We start from the raw sequence: 16,537 nt of genomic DNA, 5'->3' as shown, positions 1-16,537 counted from the left end.
AAAAGCCAATAACATGCAGTTTGCTGCTGTTTTCAAATTACTTTAGGAATTTAGCCAATACTTTCGTAACAACACACAGACATTTCGTTATAATCACAAACGCAAAATCCACACCTTCCTGTTTTTTGTAGCAATACGTTATTTCAACATAGCGGAAATGGGAGAGAACACATCAAATTACATTATACGGAAACTGCCCAATCTCAATCTGCATGAGCTTCTCTTTTATTTGCTGAATGCAGACTGATTGCACATATCCACCGAAAGCAGCGACCTGCACAGACAGGCTTATTTCATGGGTATTCACTTGCGTCTTTTTACGTATTTCATGTATCAGCTTTGATATTAATAATGTTCCTGCTCTTCACCAGCGTAGTGAGAACATAGAGGAGGAGAACTTGAATGTGGTCTTCCCCAAACTTGAAAATCCAGTACTAGGTAAGATAAGGTGCTTTTCTTCAATATTAATCGCTGCCTAATCTCGAAGATTCTGGCTGGTGGGGTCTGTATCTATATGATGTTGTACCTCAATGTGATGTAGTTCTTGCCCTCCATTTCATTGTCTGCCCTGCCCACACTGACAGGTCTAGTAAAGCGAATTTGGGCAGTAGACTATGGGACAGTGGTGGAGATGAGACACAGGCTTGGCTGAGGTGATTGCCTCAAGGGATTCCCTTAAAATCCCGAGCCCCACCCAGCTACCCACAAAGTAGTAACATGGTATTGACTGGTGCCCCATGCGAGCCCTTTGCCCCCTTTTGGCACCAGAACTTGCTTACGTCATTGCCATGGAATGGGTGTGTGCTCAGTCAGCTCTGATGTGCTGGTGGTGCCTTGTTAACCCCTGAAGGGCTGCTAAAAATGAGCCTTGTTCAAATAGCAGTGATAATGAATTGGTTGTTGATGCCTGTGAGGCTAGTTTCCTCTTGCAATGAGAAAGGATATTTGAGGAACAAACACATTTAATTGCCCTGCATCAGCAATACTAATAACTGGGGGGAGACGTTCCACCACGTCCTTAATGTTTTGATTGGCTTATGAAATGCCTGATTACTTTTCTGAACAAATCACCCCTGGGATGCTGGAGGGTAAGACTGACACCCCAAGGTGTGTGTGATGTCCCTTGTAGAATATGCATGCTATATATGCTATGAACCGTAGACGTTGCATAGGCAGACCGTTGGCGTGATGGGATCTGGGTGGTGGGCACTGGCGGGTCCTCCCTTTAATAACTTAAGGACTTGCTGATGTAATTACGTAACTTGAATAAAGAACCTATGAAAACATAGTTGAGCAATGGTGGAGCCTTCTTGACAACACTTAGCCAAAACGGGCCGTGGGGGGACGTAATATTTTTCAAATGTTATTAAAAAGGTGCACACATTTGAATTTTACTTTTTTGGCACCAAGGTAGGCGTTTGCAGGAAAGCTATACAATCAAAAAAACACTTGTGCACCCAACGACAGAAATTCATTTGCATTCAGGAGACTGGAATACAAGAAAGCGCCACAGGAACCAGCATCATATATGTTCATGAAATGTACTTGTGCTGAGGTCAGAACAATTGGCCAGTGTTAGAGAAACTTTACAATGGTGCAAATGCAAAAAACATTATTTATAAGCCGTTTTCCACCTGGGAAATGTTTGCCCTAGTCCTAGACCTTTGCTAATTGTACTCGTGCAAAGGTCTGCAAAACCACCCATTGTTTTGAAATATTGACCCAAGAAGAACTTATGTTTCATGCAGCTCACAGTCAGAACACATGCACAGTGCAATGTAACTGGTTTACAGCATTGTTTCATTTTTTCCATTTGGTTTTCTTTGTACCGCCAAATATTCTGTTCTCGTACTCAACTGCCTGTTTCACTACACCTGCTCTCTTTATTTTAAAACGTTTTTATTGGCATTTATATATAATCATTTATACATGTTTCGAGCGGTTCATTTTCTGTAGTATAGTATCCATGTATATGTATTTAGATGCAGGTCCATAAACAACAAGTTAACACAATAACAAAACGTAAACTTTTCTTCACTTATCAGGCAACAAATATTACTGAACATCTCATCATCATTCTCTGTAGATGGTCAGGGGTACCATGCATGACCACTTTTCTCTTTTGTCAGGGCTCCACAACTGGAGTACCATTGTTTTGTTGTCCTTTGTTTACACCAAATTTCAATTGGACTAATAATCGCTCGTAGACCTTCATGGGGGCAGGGACGTCATTTCACCAAAATCCCAGGGGTAGTGGAAGTAACATCACACGACCCTTGACTCCTGATGACATCACAGAAAGAGATGTCATTTGACCCCACCCCGAAGTAATATCGTGGGTAGCGATGGAACACCACCTTTCACCCGTTGACAAAACAGGAAGTGGCATCACATAGCATTGTACACTACGAAAAATATGGTTACGATATCACTATAATGTGATGTACATTTCATACAAGAATGGATCGCCATATGTATCGTTAAGATCAGCGTGTATAGGCCCATATTACCAAATTACTGTGAATGCAAGCAGACCTTCATGACCAAATGATAATGATGTGTTATTATATAGCTCTTAAGGGCTTTATATAGAAAACATATACACCCAATATCACCCAACCTGTGTTGGTACTCATTTATCGACCTCAGAAGAATGAAAGGCTGAGTTGAGGCATTTAAGAACAGACTAAATCAGTGACTGGCCCCCTGAAGTGTGCCTGAAATAAACCTATAATGAGCCTAGCAATTATTGTATAGAATTCCAGAAAGACACATTATTTGGTATTCCTATTCTTTCTTATTTAGAGTCAGTGCTGAAAGTGTTAGACTTGAGGCACTCCTGTTCTTATTTTTCTTCTTTGTTTAAGGGGCCTGAACAAGAAAGCCAACCACTCCAGAAGTAAAGAGCCACATGGTGCTGGCCACAGCCCAGGAGCTTGCATTACAAAAAAAAAACAACTTTTATTTTCCTTTTTTTTTAGAGGTCGCAAAGGAGACCACAGAGGTCGCAAGGAAGACCTTAGAGGTCTCAGTTGCAACCTCTGGTGACCCCTAAATGATATCCCTGCATGGGGGTCTGTCATCTGAGGGATCGAACATGTCCCCAACCAGTGTTTTCCAAGCTTCGTAAGTAACACTTGCATTCGCCTCTGATCTAGCAACCACCCCACTCCACACTCTGGTCTCTGCATCTGCCCAGTGCTCAAATTTGTTATACCATCATACGTGTTGCGGGCCCCTGGCCAATTTCCAGGCCAACGCTATGCATCTTTTGCCCAGTATGCATGCCTTATCCATGAATTTTACCACATGTTTGAACTTGCTATCTCTAGAGTATGTGACCAGCAAGCATTCTTTTGGGGTCCAGTCTGATCGTACAATCCCCACGCTTCTGCAGGCCCAGAATCGTTGTATATGCACGCATCACTACACCTGCTCTCTATGGAGCAACTCAGTGTGCATTGCATTGTGTTGCAAAATAAATAAATGTTTAAAACGCTGATATTTGAATTAACCATAGTTGCAGTTAGTGTTCTGTTTTGTACTACACATTTGTTTTTTTCATGCTGCAAAATTTTGAAATCAATAGCACAATGCTGTGAGGTCACTTCTTGGGGGAACAAAAGTGAGTTTAGCGGTTCAATTTTAGCAGGCAACCTTTAAATGTGAGGGTACCTAAAGTGAGTCTTGGAGGTAGCTCGAGGTAAATCCACCAACTTTCTAAATGTCAAAATATGTCTAGAACGGGCTTGGCCTAAAGGTTGCCGGAATCTTGGCAATACAGCAGGTTGCCCAGGAGTTCAGTGGTCAGTATGCGTTTGGCAGTAATTCCTTTACTGCCACTTTTCTGGCAGTAGCGGAATTGCCACCAAGTTCGCCTCATCGCTGAATTCTGAGTTTGGAGGTGAAGCAAATAGCTGGAGGGAAATCCATCACTTCAGCTTCAAAAATCAGCAGATTCACCGGGCAGAGTAACTGCACCACTGAAAATCCCTTATCTAGTCCATTGGCCTGGGGATTAAAACCCCTTTACCACCACTTTCAATCTGGCAGTAAATCCACCAGACTGAGTGCTGGAAATGGCAAATGAGTTTGGCAGAAATTCTGCAGCAACATCACTGAATCCTGACTTATAATGAGGATCATTGAGCAATGATACTAAGCAGATGATAAGAATACTCTCCCTTTCTCTTATGTTCTGGGGTTGCAATTTTTTTTTAATGCAGGCAAACCCACCCCACACTTGCTTGGTTAGCGTTACGTCTCCTCCTCTCCGCATTCCTTCCCAAAGTATCCTGATGTGGATAATGCACTTTAATCTCTTCCTGCACACTGCATCTCCCAACCTCACAGTGCTCCACCCTACATTTTCTGTTCCCCAAACACCCTTCTCTTTCACCATGATTTCTCCCGCCTTCCTCCTTGCACTCGTTACTTCTCATCTTCCTGACTCTTCTGCAGTGGAAGAAATGTGCCAGCAAGAGTAGTGTTCCTGTGATTCCGGCATGCGACAGGGTAGGTGGGAGGGAGTAAGTTGCAAGACATACTTCAAGGGGTTGTGGATGGACCAGGTTGACAGCCGAGCGGGTGGAACAGGAAAAAGAAGTGGGTTCTCTGTTTTTTCTTCTGGAACATTTAAATATGGTTGAGAAATCAACTGCCTCTCCTCACGGATCTTAACTCTGCTGGAACCAATACCTAACACCTAAACAAAACAGCAGCTGCTTCAACAGGGGCCTGCCACTCGAAATATGTGCGCTCTCATGAACAGGATTTGGTCATTTCTTTCAAAGCCTGGATCCCAAGACTGAAAACCTTTGATCTCCTCTGATCTGACAGAGGCCAACGGATGAATAGTCTGTGGTCCTGAGGTAGTCCACAGGAGTTCATTATAGTAGTCCATGTGACTAGTCACTAAGGTTCCTACTATAACCACACACTTGGCCAGTGGGCAAATCCTATATAGCTTCCTAATGTTAGACTAATATCCTGTGTTAATGGCCTGCATCCTTATAACTGTAACATCTAAGCATTTAACCTGAGATAATCGGGGGAGATGGGGTGCTGGGAGAGATCATTTCTTAGTTATAGCAGAACCACCTCCCACTTCCGCTCGTTTAGATGAAGCCAGATAGAGTTCATCCAGGCTGAGACGTCATTCAGGCTTTGTGAATGTACGGTGAAACAGATTTCCGTTAAGCTGTAACTGCTGTACGGTGGTAAAATGAAGAGGTATCTTTCAACTTCACAAATGACCATTCTGAAACTGTGAAAATGTTTTGGAAAAAGTAGTGGAAACGTTAAAAGTAAATAATAAAAGTAGTGGCACTCCACTCCTAATAGCTCCTGCTCACTTCGACCACTGCCCTTCTGCCTCCCTGCAGCTGCCTGAGACTTGACCTTGCTGCTGCCCATCTGCCTTTTCTAACTCTAACCATAGCTCTTCCCTAACAATCCCACCCCCAGATCACTTTTCTTCTTTGAAAAATCTATGACGTTTGACCATTGCTTTGGCTGGATGAAAAGACCAAGCTGGACCAGGTAGGTTGACAAATTCTATATTTATGAGCCCGAGGAGCACAGCCACAAACCAGCCGCTAAGCCGATACTCCTGCAACCGACTCCCTCAGAACCCCCACCCCACACAAACCTAAACATTTCAAAGAACCCTGAACTAGAGCACAATGTAAATCCGAACAGCTGACCTTTAAAAGTCTCATTTTGTGCAGACGCCATTTTTCTTTTGCTGGTCGATGTTTGGTCCTGATAACCACATTTGCATGAAAAATAATATGAAGCAATCCAAACGTTGGGCTTAAATAACTGCTAGTGATCGAAATGAATATTGTGCAATATTTGCACAATAGAAATGTATAATGGGAATGAATCTGCCAGATAATTTGTAACTTTTACCGTGCTGAGAATAGAGCATGTATTCTCAGTGACACACAGGCAATACGGGCCTGACCTGCTTAATTTTAAAGAGCAGGTGTGCCAAGACAATGTGCGCAGTTCAGGGTGCGGGCGATGGAGGTGAACAACTGTCATTGTTGGCTATTGTTTCATTTTGCCAGCATGACAAGGAAGAGGGCTATAAGTGGCGCACCAGAACTGCCAGGTTTCACAGGAAGTCACGCTTTTTGCCAGGGAAGGTAGGCTCAATTGGTTCGATTGGGTAGAAATGTTTGCTTATGAAAGGCCATCATCAGACATTCAGCCACAGCCTCACAGGAGCACTGGCACTGCACATTACCTGTCTGTACATACAAGGGACATTTGTGGATATGTCTGTGTGAAATGTTCAGCCTACTTCCCAACATGCTACAAACATGACATTTGGGGATGTGGGTAGGTTCCATGGTGTAGACAATGTAAAAAGTATACAATATACATCTTTTGCTTTTTTTAAGCAGTCTGCAATGCTTGGGTACCTGTGTGTCTGTTTGAAACGTTCAGCATACTTCCCAAACTGCTATAAATCTGAAATTTGCCATGTGGGTAGGTTCCATGGTTGTAGACATTGTGAAAATTATAAAATGTACATTTTCGAAAACAAAATGTTGAGCATTCTGCAATGCTTGGATATGGGTGTGTGTCTGTTCGAAATGTTCAACATACTTCCCAAAATGCTACAAACATGACATTTGGCATGTGGGTAGGTTCCATGGTTGTAGACAATTTAAAAAGTATAAAATGTAAATATGCCTTTGTCCAATTTTATTTTTTTTGTAGAAATGACTGTGCAAAGCATGGGTACAACTGCTAGTAGAAGATAAAAGGAACTTTTAGGAGGATGTTGTGTGATGGATTTATATTTGATTTTTTCATGTATGCAGGACTTATATTCCTGGCTTTCAAAGGGCGTTTACTCAACTAATAGCTATGTTGTGGGTACTTTTGGAGTACCGTTTTCCACACATGTCTGAAAACTGTTATGACATTACCACATTGCACTCATTCCATTTTGAACATATGTTACAGTGTCTGCAACCCTCATAAACCAATTAGGAGTGTTCAACAGTGACTTTTGACTATTTCGTATTTGCAGGGCCAGTGGAATGGTTTATGCTCTTTCAAGCCAAGTGCAATTTTGCGCCATTTCAGCACCTATTCCACTGGAAGGGAGTTATATTTAAGATTTGAGCGAAAATTATGTCTTCTCGTACTCCATGCTGATAATCCATAAGCAACCTCTTAGAAATGCTATATCGGGTACCTGCTAAATGGAAAGATCTCATTTCTATTCCCATTTCCTGTTTGGAGTAGCCACTTCCTTATTGTTCTTGTAAATCAGGTCAGAATATCATATATGATGCAATACAAAGGGTTAGGCTGGGAGAGTTGAGCAGAGGGATAATGTTGTGAGACGAAACCTTGCCACCTTGACTTTGAAACTGTATAACAATAGCGCTCCACGCGCACACAGGCACCAATTTGTTATACTTAAGAAATACGTGTTCGGTAAAATACACTGATAACCAATATTGCTAGCTGTTTAAACAAAAGTGATGTGCACCTCACCTGCACCCCTCAAGCAGATTTGCAAAACCTGATGAAAACAATGATTACACAGGTGCATACCGAGTTTCTGTTGAGAGTCAAATTTACTTTGCAAGCCCACTCAGCTGGGCAGTTGCTTTGCACAGGAAACAGTCTTTAAAAGCTGGCAAAAACAAGGAGGTATTTTGAAGTATCCCCTTAAACTATTTTGCTCCATTTATAGGGACATCATTTGGTGGTTACCAGGGGTAGCAGCTGCTACCCCCGGCAACCCCTTTGCTACCCCTAGAGCTATCCCTTCGACCCTTGGGCCACTGGATAAAGAGGCAGTGCCAAGGGCAGATATCTGTTTTGCAATGGAAAAAGATGGTTGTAAATGTAGCTAAATGTGCCACAGCTTTTTTCACCTGGAATCTAGATCTCGTTAGCTGGAGAAATAACAGAGATGCAGGAAAAAAACATGAAGCCGCTATCACTAACAGGTTGGCAGTCCATTAGTGAAGAATGCCTGAATGGTTGGGTTCAGAGGCGGGGCTGTCTGTGTATCTCGTACCCAGTACTGTAGCAAAATGAAGTGTATGGGGGCTAGGTCTAGCTAGCTGGGTTTCGGTAAGAGCATCCTGCAGTACTCAGTGGCAGCATAGCATGAACGCAAATCTCATCCGTGTTTCTCGTCTGCTTTGCACATCCAGTGAGCCACTGGGCCTGTGATGAGAGGTGTGTACCCCAGTGACTTCTGCCACCAATCCTGCCTGGGCTCTGTGTGACCTGACCCAGATCTGCCAGACCTGCATCACAGGCACACTGTAAATGAGATAGTTACTTTACATGAAGTTGCCCTCTGCCTTTGAAGTAAACCATCTGTTGTTTCCTCAAGCTAAAGACATATATACTTGGAATGATAGCTCAGGGGCAAAACACTTGCTTTGGGAACAAGAGGAGGCAGTGCAACCTGGGTTCAGTTCCTGTTTGAGTGCTTAGAAGCTGGATAAGGCTGGCATTACACAAGATGTCAAGGACCAAAGAAAATAATAAAACTGGCCTTTTCTAGGGCTGATGTCATGGAGCTGCTCCTGCTGTTTACTTCTTAAAATGTAAAGAAATGGCAGTTACTGTGACATGTAACACATCCTTCCCCTCTCTCTCCCATCTAACCACCAAATAAACTGTGGCTTACTTACCAAATAAGCAAAACAGAAAGTTTATGGCAGTAGATATACCCGCCAAACTATAGTAAAAGTGTGCTGTGTGCGCTTTTGGACTTTATGATATTTTTACATCATTTTAATCTAAAGATTGCATGGGATATTTTATGTAGTTATGAACTGAACTGACAGATAGTCCAAGGCAGAGGCAATCTCTGTCCCCTAACCACCCCTAGGGCACATTGGGGGTGACCTGCTGCTGGAACAAGACCTTCACCTCTGCCAGCCACACTGCAGCTAAGGACCTCACTGTGCTAAAGGACCCCTCAAGGTGTGTGCCAGCCTCTACTGTGTATGGTGGCACGGGAAAAAGACTACTCTTGCCTCAGAGACCCTGAAGTGTGACTTACAGCATTTGAGAGCCAAGACAGCCAGGATCCCTTCGGTTTCTTTGTTGAATCACTGTGAACCATGATACAATCCTGTTTCACCCATTTTGAACCAACAGGACCCTCCAGGAGCTGCTTTTGGCAATCACCAATCTTCAAACTGTTGTCCCGCATGTTTGAACCCATTCATCACCAGACAGCACCATCTGAAAGTACATTTTTGCCTCAGGTCGAACAAAGAAGCATCTCTGCACCCGCACTGCTCATTTGAACCTCTAGCTTCTTCCTCTCTGAGTGAGTTGGCGATCAACCAAACCTGGTGTTCTTCACAAACCTCAGCCTTTGAGCACCACATCAAACAGACTTGCCTTGCGCATCTTGACATCAGCCCAGCCACTGTTGAGCCTTGACCATCAATTTGTACCGGTTGACTTTGTGCGAGACACATTTCAAACCGCAGACTTCTTCAGATCCACCCAGCCTTGACACCTGCTTACAGCTGGGTTACTGCGACTGCCACATTTCAACCCAATCAAATTACCGAACAGCACTGAGAAGACTGGTTCACCATTGTTGAACTGGCAATAATCTGCAAATGTATTTTTGCCTGGTGACTGCCCCCTGGTCCCTTTTTTGGGCCCTAGATACTGGCTAGGTCACACTGGCTTGGTCACATGAATCCCTTTTTGCAACCCAAGGTTTTGATTGCCTTTTCTCCCCCTCTCCCATTACCAAGAGTGTTGCTTCTTCCTATCTTGCATATACTATGTTCTTTCTTCAGGGGTGGGGGGTGGATTTTTGTAGTGTTTTCTATTTAGTTATTATTTCATATTATTTCATATGGTGTATATGCCAAATATTACTTGACAGTAATCATCTTTGTGTGGCTTGTATCTGCTAAGAATGACATGCTTTTCATAGGCCACCATCTGGTGGTTAGTGTGGAGATTACATATATGAATTAGAATTCGAATAAAAGTGGGCACTGATGGGGGCATACCTGCAACACTATCCGTACCTTATGTGTACAGGTACCCATGATCCTTCACTCATCTACAGGCTTCAGATTGTTTGTTTTCTGACATGTGAAATATGTTGACAAGTTTTTTTAATATAAATGTCTGCTCCCATGTGGGGAAGATGGGTTGGAGCATGTGATTGTAAGCAGATACAAGCCACAAAAAGATGACTACTGGTAAGTAATATTTGTCTTCTGGGGCTTGTGAATTTTCTTGGATTCACATGCTTTGCATATATTAGAAAGCAGTATTGTGTGCAGGCACTGGTTGAGCAGAGGGAGCAGGTGTAAATGCATTTCTTAGAATAGTGTGACACACTTGAGGATCTGATCTGGTCTTGATTGAGTGTCTACACAATACTGTTGTGTGAAGGTATGTACTGAATCCCAAGTAGCTGCCTTGCAAATGGCCTCCAGGGGGACATTAGCAAGTGAAAAGAGAGTTGGTCCCATGCTTCTGGTTGACCGAGCTCTTGGTGTAAATGGAAGTGTTTTGTTGGCCTCTGAATACATCTGATAATCCACTGTGTAATAATTGTCTTGGTGACTGCCTCTCCTTCTCTTCCTCTTGCCATGGACACATGAAATTGTTCTGTTTTTGTCACATTGATCACCTTCCGCCCCCTGCTCCTCACCTGAAGATCCTGGGACACTGGATGACTTCTTCCGTAGTACCTTGGGACGTTCCTTAGATGGTTTCTCCTTTGACTTCCTGTCATGCAAGTAAGGCCTGGCTCCCTCGGAGGCCACCTCGACAGGGAATGGGACCTGTCTTGAGGGGGGCCCCGAGGAGCCAAGCCCCAAAAAGACAGGGAAAAAGCCGATGGATGGCACAAAAAACCCTGCAAGCAGTTCCAGGAAGGATACTCGAGTCGAGTATAGTTAAAAGAGGCAGACCGGTAAAGTCTGGGGTGACTTTAACTTCTCAGGATCCCATAGGAAGCAAACTGGCAGGAATAATATACCATATGCGAGATGTCACAGAAGGATCCGTAAATGATTCAGAAGAGAGCGATGTAAGCAGAACGAAAAGAAAGAGAGGGAGAGACTAGAAGCTATGGATAGTCCCAAACCCAAAGGATAGACAGAACCCCGAAGCTAATAGAGGTGAAAGCAAGGAGGCGCGAGAGTGGCGGAGGAGACCGCGAGTCGGAACGGCGAGGCGCCGAAGGTAAGTAAACAGAGTGGAATGAAGAGCAGCAGACGCCGGAGAAAGAAGGAGGCAAGGCAAATCATAGGCTGGGCAAGTGGTGTGAAGCGCAGGTAGAAAACGGAAGGAGGCTGGGGGGGAGGCTACTCGGAGTAGCCGAGCGAGCGTATCGATGGAAATCACAGATACAACGCGCAGGTAAGTGGGCGGGGCTGGTTTAAATAGCGATGGCGGCCATATTGGTTGAGGGCTAGGCCGTTACTGTCAGGTTCTTCGTGGCAGTGCTTTCCAATCGTGCCATAGCTTCCAGGGGCGGATCATGACAGTATGGCCTCTCTCTCCCCGGAAACCCCCTGGTTTTCCTGGATACCTCCGATGAAACCTTTTTACGAGTCTGGGTGCGTGAAGATGGTATCTGGGTTCCCACGTCCTTTCGTCTTCGGAATATCCCTTCCAATGGACCAGATATTGGAGTCTCCCTCGGTGGTAGCGTGAATCCACTAAGTAATCCACCTCGTATTCTTGGGATTCCTTTACCTTCGGGGTCTTAGTCTTCTGAGTCTCGCGGTGAAAAGGATCCTCCTTGTATTCCTTGAGTAATGAGGTGTGGAAGACTGGATGTACTCTTTGAAGACCCTTAGGTAAGCGTAGTTCATAAGCTACGGGGTTGATCTGTCTGATGATGGGATAAGGACCCAGGTATCGAGGTGCGAATTTGCCTGTGTGTACCCATCTAGGAAGATGTTTGGTAGATAACCAGACTCTCTGTCCTGGCTTCCATTCTGGATTGGATCGGCGACTTCTATCCGCCCATCTTTTCTGTGTGAGCCGACTGCCTTCCAGTGCTTCTCTAGCAATTTTATGAACCTCCTTGAGTTCCGACAACCTGTCGTCTATGGCAGGAGATTGGGTAGGTTGCATTCCGGTCCAGGGTAATTGTTGTGGATGATACCCGTAAGTGCAGTAGAATGGACTCATGAGAATGGACGTGTGGTAATTATTATTGTAGGCGAATTCGGCCTGAGAGAGAAAGGCTGACCATCTTTCTTGTTTGTGACTACAGAAACACCTTAAATATTGTTCCAACCCAGCATTGAGTCTCTCGGTTTGTCCGTTAGTTTGGGGGTGAAAACCAGAGGAAAGTGCTCGGCTGATAACCCATTGGTGACATAGTAATGTCCAGAATTTGGAGGTGAATTGGGTTCCGCGGTCCGAAATAATGGTCCGAGGCAATCCATGGAGACGAATAACATCTCTGAGAAAGATCGAAGCCGTCTCTGGAGCTGACGGAAGACCTGAAAGAGCAGAAAAATGAGCCATCTTGCTGCAGGTGTCTACAGTGACCATAATTGCTGTCTTGTTTTCGGATTCCGGCAGGTCAACAATAAAATCCATGGAAATCAGTTCCCAGGGTCTAGTGGGTAGGATAGGCTGTTGCAACTGGCCCAAAGGTTTGCCTGTTTGGTACTTGTTGGCGGCGCATACGGGACAGGCGGTTACATATCTTTTTACATCCTTGGGTAGTTCTGCCCACCAGAATCTGCGGCTTATGAGTTCCTGTGTCTTCTTGATACCTGGGTGTCCCGCTAGGGGGGTATCGTGGCACCACGAAAGTATCTGTTCTTGAAGCTCTTTGGAAGGGAGAAACAGTTTAGTACCATGGTAGAATAGACCGTCATTGGCCTGAGTGATGGATGCGGGTCTGGCCGGTAGACGACTGTATTGGGTTACCAGATCTTGTAGAAATGGCACGACCCTAGCCATAATCTTCAGATTTGGGAACAAGAGGTCATGCTCTTGTGGTAGGTTGTCTTCCTCTCCTTGGCATCTGGAGAGTGCGTCTGCCATCTTGTTTTCAGTACCCGGTACATATGAAATGGTGAACTCAAATTGGGAAAAGTAATAGGCCCATCTGGCATGTCGAGCATTGGTGCACTCCATCTGCTGCAATACCCGGAGGTTGCGATGATCTGTAAGTATTTGGAACGGGTAAGCTGCTCCCAAGAGTAGGTGCCTCCACTCTTGACAGGCTGATTTTATGGCAAGTAATTCTCTTTCCAGAACTGAGTAATTACGTTCGCTCTTCGTCAGAGTCCTTGAGTAGTACGCGACTGGGTGTTTGAGGCCATCATCCGTTCTTTGTAGAAGTACGGCTCCCAGTGCTCCTCCAGACGCGTCTGTTTCCACGATAAAGGGTCTTGTTTGATCAGGTTGTACAAGTATGGGAGCCGAAGTAAATAACTCCTTAAGGCGAAAAAACGACCTCTTCTGTTCTGGACCAAAAACATACTTAACTCCTTTCTTGAGAAGACTGGTAATAGGTAACATCAGGTCGGAAAAATTAGGGATGAACTGGCGATAGAAATTGGCTAAACCCAAGAATATTTGAACCTCCTTTATACCTCTAGGTTCTTTCCATTCGATGATGGCTCTAATCTTCTCGGGTTCCATCTGGATTCCTTCCTTGGATAGGATATAACCCAGATAAGAGACAGATGTTACTTCGAACTGGCATTTCTCGGGTTTAACCAGAAGACAGTTAGACAGGAGTCGGTGTAACACCTGTCTCACATGGTCTTAGTGTTCTTGAAGGCTTTCTGAGTAGATAAGGATGTCATCCAAATAAATGACAACTGACACAAACAACATGTCAGAAAAGATATTATCTATAAATCTTTGGAAAACCGCAGGGGCATTCACGAGACCAAAGGGCATGACACGGTATTCGTATAACCCGAATGGGGTTCGAAATGCGGTCTTCCATTTGTCGCCTGTCCTTATCCTGAGAAGATGATAGGCTCCCCTGAGGTCTAGTTTCGTGAAATAAGAGGCCCCTCTGACCGCTTCCAGAATGTCTCTGATTAAAGGCATAGGATAGCGGTCACGCACAGTGATTTGGTTGAGACCCCTGTAATCAATACAAGGTCGTAATTCGGTGGTATCTTTTTTGGGGATGAAGAATAACGATGCTCCCCCGGACGATCGGGATTCCTGAATGAGTCCGTTCTGAAGGTTATCGTCCAAGTAGATCCGTAAGGCTAGTTTTTCGGAAGGAGACAAAGTATACATTCTACCAAAGGGAACCACAGACCCTGGAAGGAGATCTAAGGCACAGTCTTCTGGTCGATTGGGAGGTAAGAGCTTGGGTACAGAGTCCTGAAACACCTCAGCATATTCCTGGTATCGTAGGGGAATGGCAGCTACTACCTTATGCTGGGGTGCTTGGTGCTCCCTGTTCTCTCCCTGGGTAGGGGGATTGATGGTACAGTGATCCTTACAATAAGTAGAGTCAAAACGCACAACACTGGTGGTCCAATTAATCTGAGGGTTGTGCCGTCTGAGCCATGGAATACCTATCACCAAAGGAAAATGTGCTGCTCGAATCAGGTCAAATATCATAGATTCATGGTGTTCTCCTAAGACCAAATGCAAGAGTAAAGTCTCGGAATCTATGGGGCCTGAAGACAAGGGCTCACCGTCTACCCCTTCTACAGGGATAGGTTTCTCCTTGCGTTTAATGGCGATTCGTTGTGCCTTAGCCCATTCGATATCCATAAAGTTTCCTGCGGCTCCGCAGTCCAGCATGGCTAGAACTTCTATGGGGGAGGATTCTGTAGTCCATAGTTGAACTCGAAAGATCATTAGACTGTTGTCTTCTCTTAGTTCCGAGGGTCGGGTAAGGTTGCAAGGGCTGCTTCTTGTTCCCACGAGACCTCCCTTGCAAAGGACCGAGGGTTGGAGTTTTCCTTTCTTCGTGGAGGTACTTCCGGGCAGTCCCTGAGTAAATGCTTCGAGGAGCCGCAGTATAAACAGAGGCCGGAGTCTCTCCTTCTCTTGCGTTCGGCAGCCGTCAAAAGACCTCGGGCTGTTCCTATCTGCATTGGTTCTTCTGATGTCGGCATGTCTCTGGGGGGATGCGGAGCAGGGCTAGGTGATGGTAGATTGAGCCGCGGTCTCCTCCTTTCCTGTCGGCGTTCAGATAGCCGGTATTCCAATTGTAGGGTCAGTGTCATGAGATCTTGGAACGACAGTGGGCGAGCTACCCTAGCCAACTCGTCCTTCAGTTCGTCCTGGAGACCTCTCCTAAATATCGTTTGCTTAGCCGAATCAGGCCAGTCTGTCTTCGCCGCTAGTCTCAGAAATCGGGATATGTAGGTCTGCACGTCTGCGTTCCCCTGTTTCACATCAAGTATTGCCTCAAGAGTGGTGTATAGGACCTCAGGACGATCGAATCTCCCCTTGAAGAGATCCACAAACTGGTCATAGTTGGACAGAGCGGGATCGTTTCTGGTCACCAAAGGGGTGGCCCAGGCCAAGGCATTCCCTGTTAGGTTGGTGATAAGGAAACCGACCCTAGCTCTTGCAGTTTCAAAGGCATAAGGTCGAAAGGCGAAGTGAATTTGGCAGGCGTCTAAGAATTCCTTTAGACCGCCGGGATAACCATCATACTTTCCAAATGTAAGAGGCATAGGCGGCAAATCCCCTTGGTCATCTCTACGGAAGACCACGTGTTGGCGTAAAGCGGCGTTCTCAGTCTTCAGGGCTTGAACTTCTAGGGTTAAACTCTGTAAGGCGGCAACCAACTCCTGGTACTGTTCCAGAGAAGCCATGGTTACGTTCGGGCGTTGTATTCTGTCACGTTGATCACCTCCCGCCCCCTGCTCCTCACCTGAAGATCCTGGGACACTGGATGACTTCTTCCGTAGTACCTTGGGACGTTCCTTAGATGGTTTCTCCTTTGACTTCCTGTCATGCAAGTAAGGCCTGGCTCCCTCGGAGGCCACCTCGACAGGGAATGGGACCTGTCTTGAGGGGGGCCCCGAGGAGCCAAGCCCCAAAAAGACAGGGAAAAAGCTGATGGATGGCACAAAAAACCCTGCAGGCAGTTCCAGGAAGGATACTCGAGTCGAGTATAGTTACAAGAGGCAGACCGGTAAAGTCTGGGGTGACTTTAACTTCTCAGGATCCCATAGGAAGCAAACTGGCAGGAATAATATACCATATGCGAGATGTCACAGAAGGATCCGTAAATGATTCAGAAGAGAGTGATGTAAGTAGAACGAAAAGAAAGAGAGGGAGAGACTAGAAGCTATGGATAGTCCCAAACCCAAAGGATAGACAGAACCCCGAAGCTAATAGAGGTGAACGCAAGGAGGCGCGAGAGTGGCGGAGGAGACCGCGAGTCGGAACGGCGAGGCGCCGAAGGTAAGTAAACAGAGTGGAATGAAGAGCGGCAGACGCCGGAGAAAGAAGGAGGCAAGGCAAATCGTAGGCTGGGCAAGTGGTGTGAAGCGCAGGTAGAAAACGGAAGGAGGCTGGGGGGGAGGCTACTCGG

General features: G+C 45.4%; 1 protein-coding gene across 2 annotated transcripts in view; it reads left to right on the top strand.

Annotated features, from left to right (window-relative positions):
• The first annotated feature begins 229 nt into the window (after positions 1-229).
• Positions 230-16,537, top strand: part of LOC138527316 (cytosolic phospholipase A2 gamma-like) — a 442,073-nt gene continuing 425,765 nt past the window's right edge. For both annotated transcript variants that reach the window (XM_069638380.1, XM_069638375.1), the window contains exon 1: positions 230-438. The gene's annotated coding sequence lies outside the window, so the exon portion shown is untranslated. The remainder of the gene's footprint in view (positions 439-16,537) is intronic.

Source organism: Ambystoma mexicanum, chromosome 1q (genome assembly GCF_040938575.1).
Source record: "Ambystoma mexicanum isolate Mex_15411 chromosome 1q, UKY_AmexF1_1, whole genome shotgun sequence".
In the NCBI taxonomy this organism is placed as follows: Eukaryota; Metazoa; Chordata; class Amphibia; order Caudata; family Ambystomatidae; genus Ambystoma; species Ambystoma mexicanum.
The sequence above is the reverse complement of the archived record's forward strand: the minus strand, read 5'-3'. Positions and strand labels throughout refer to the sequence as shown.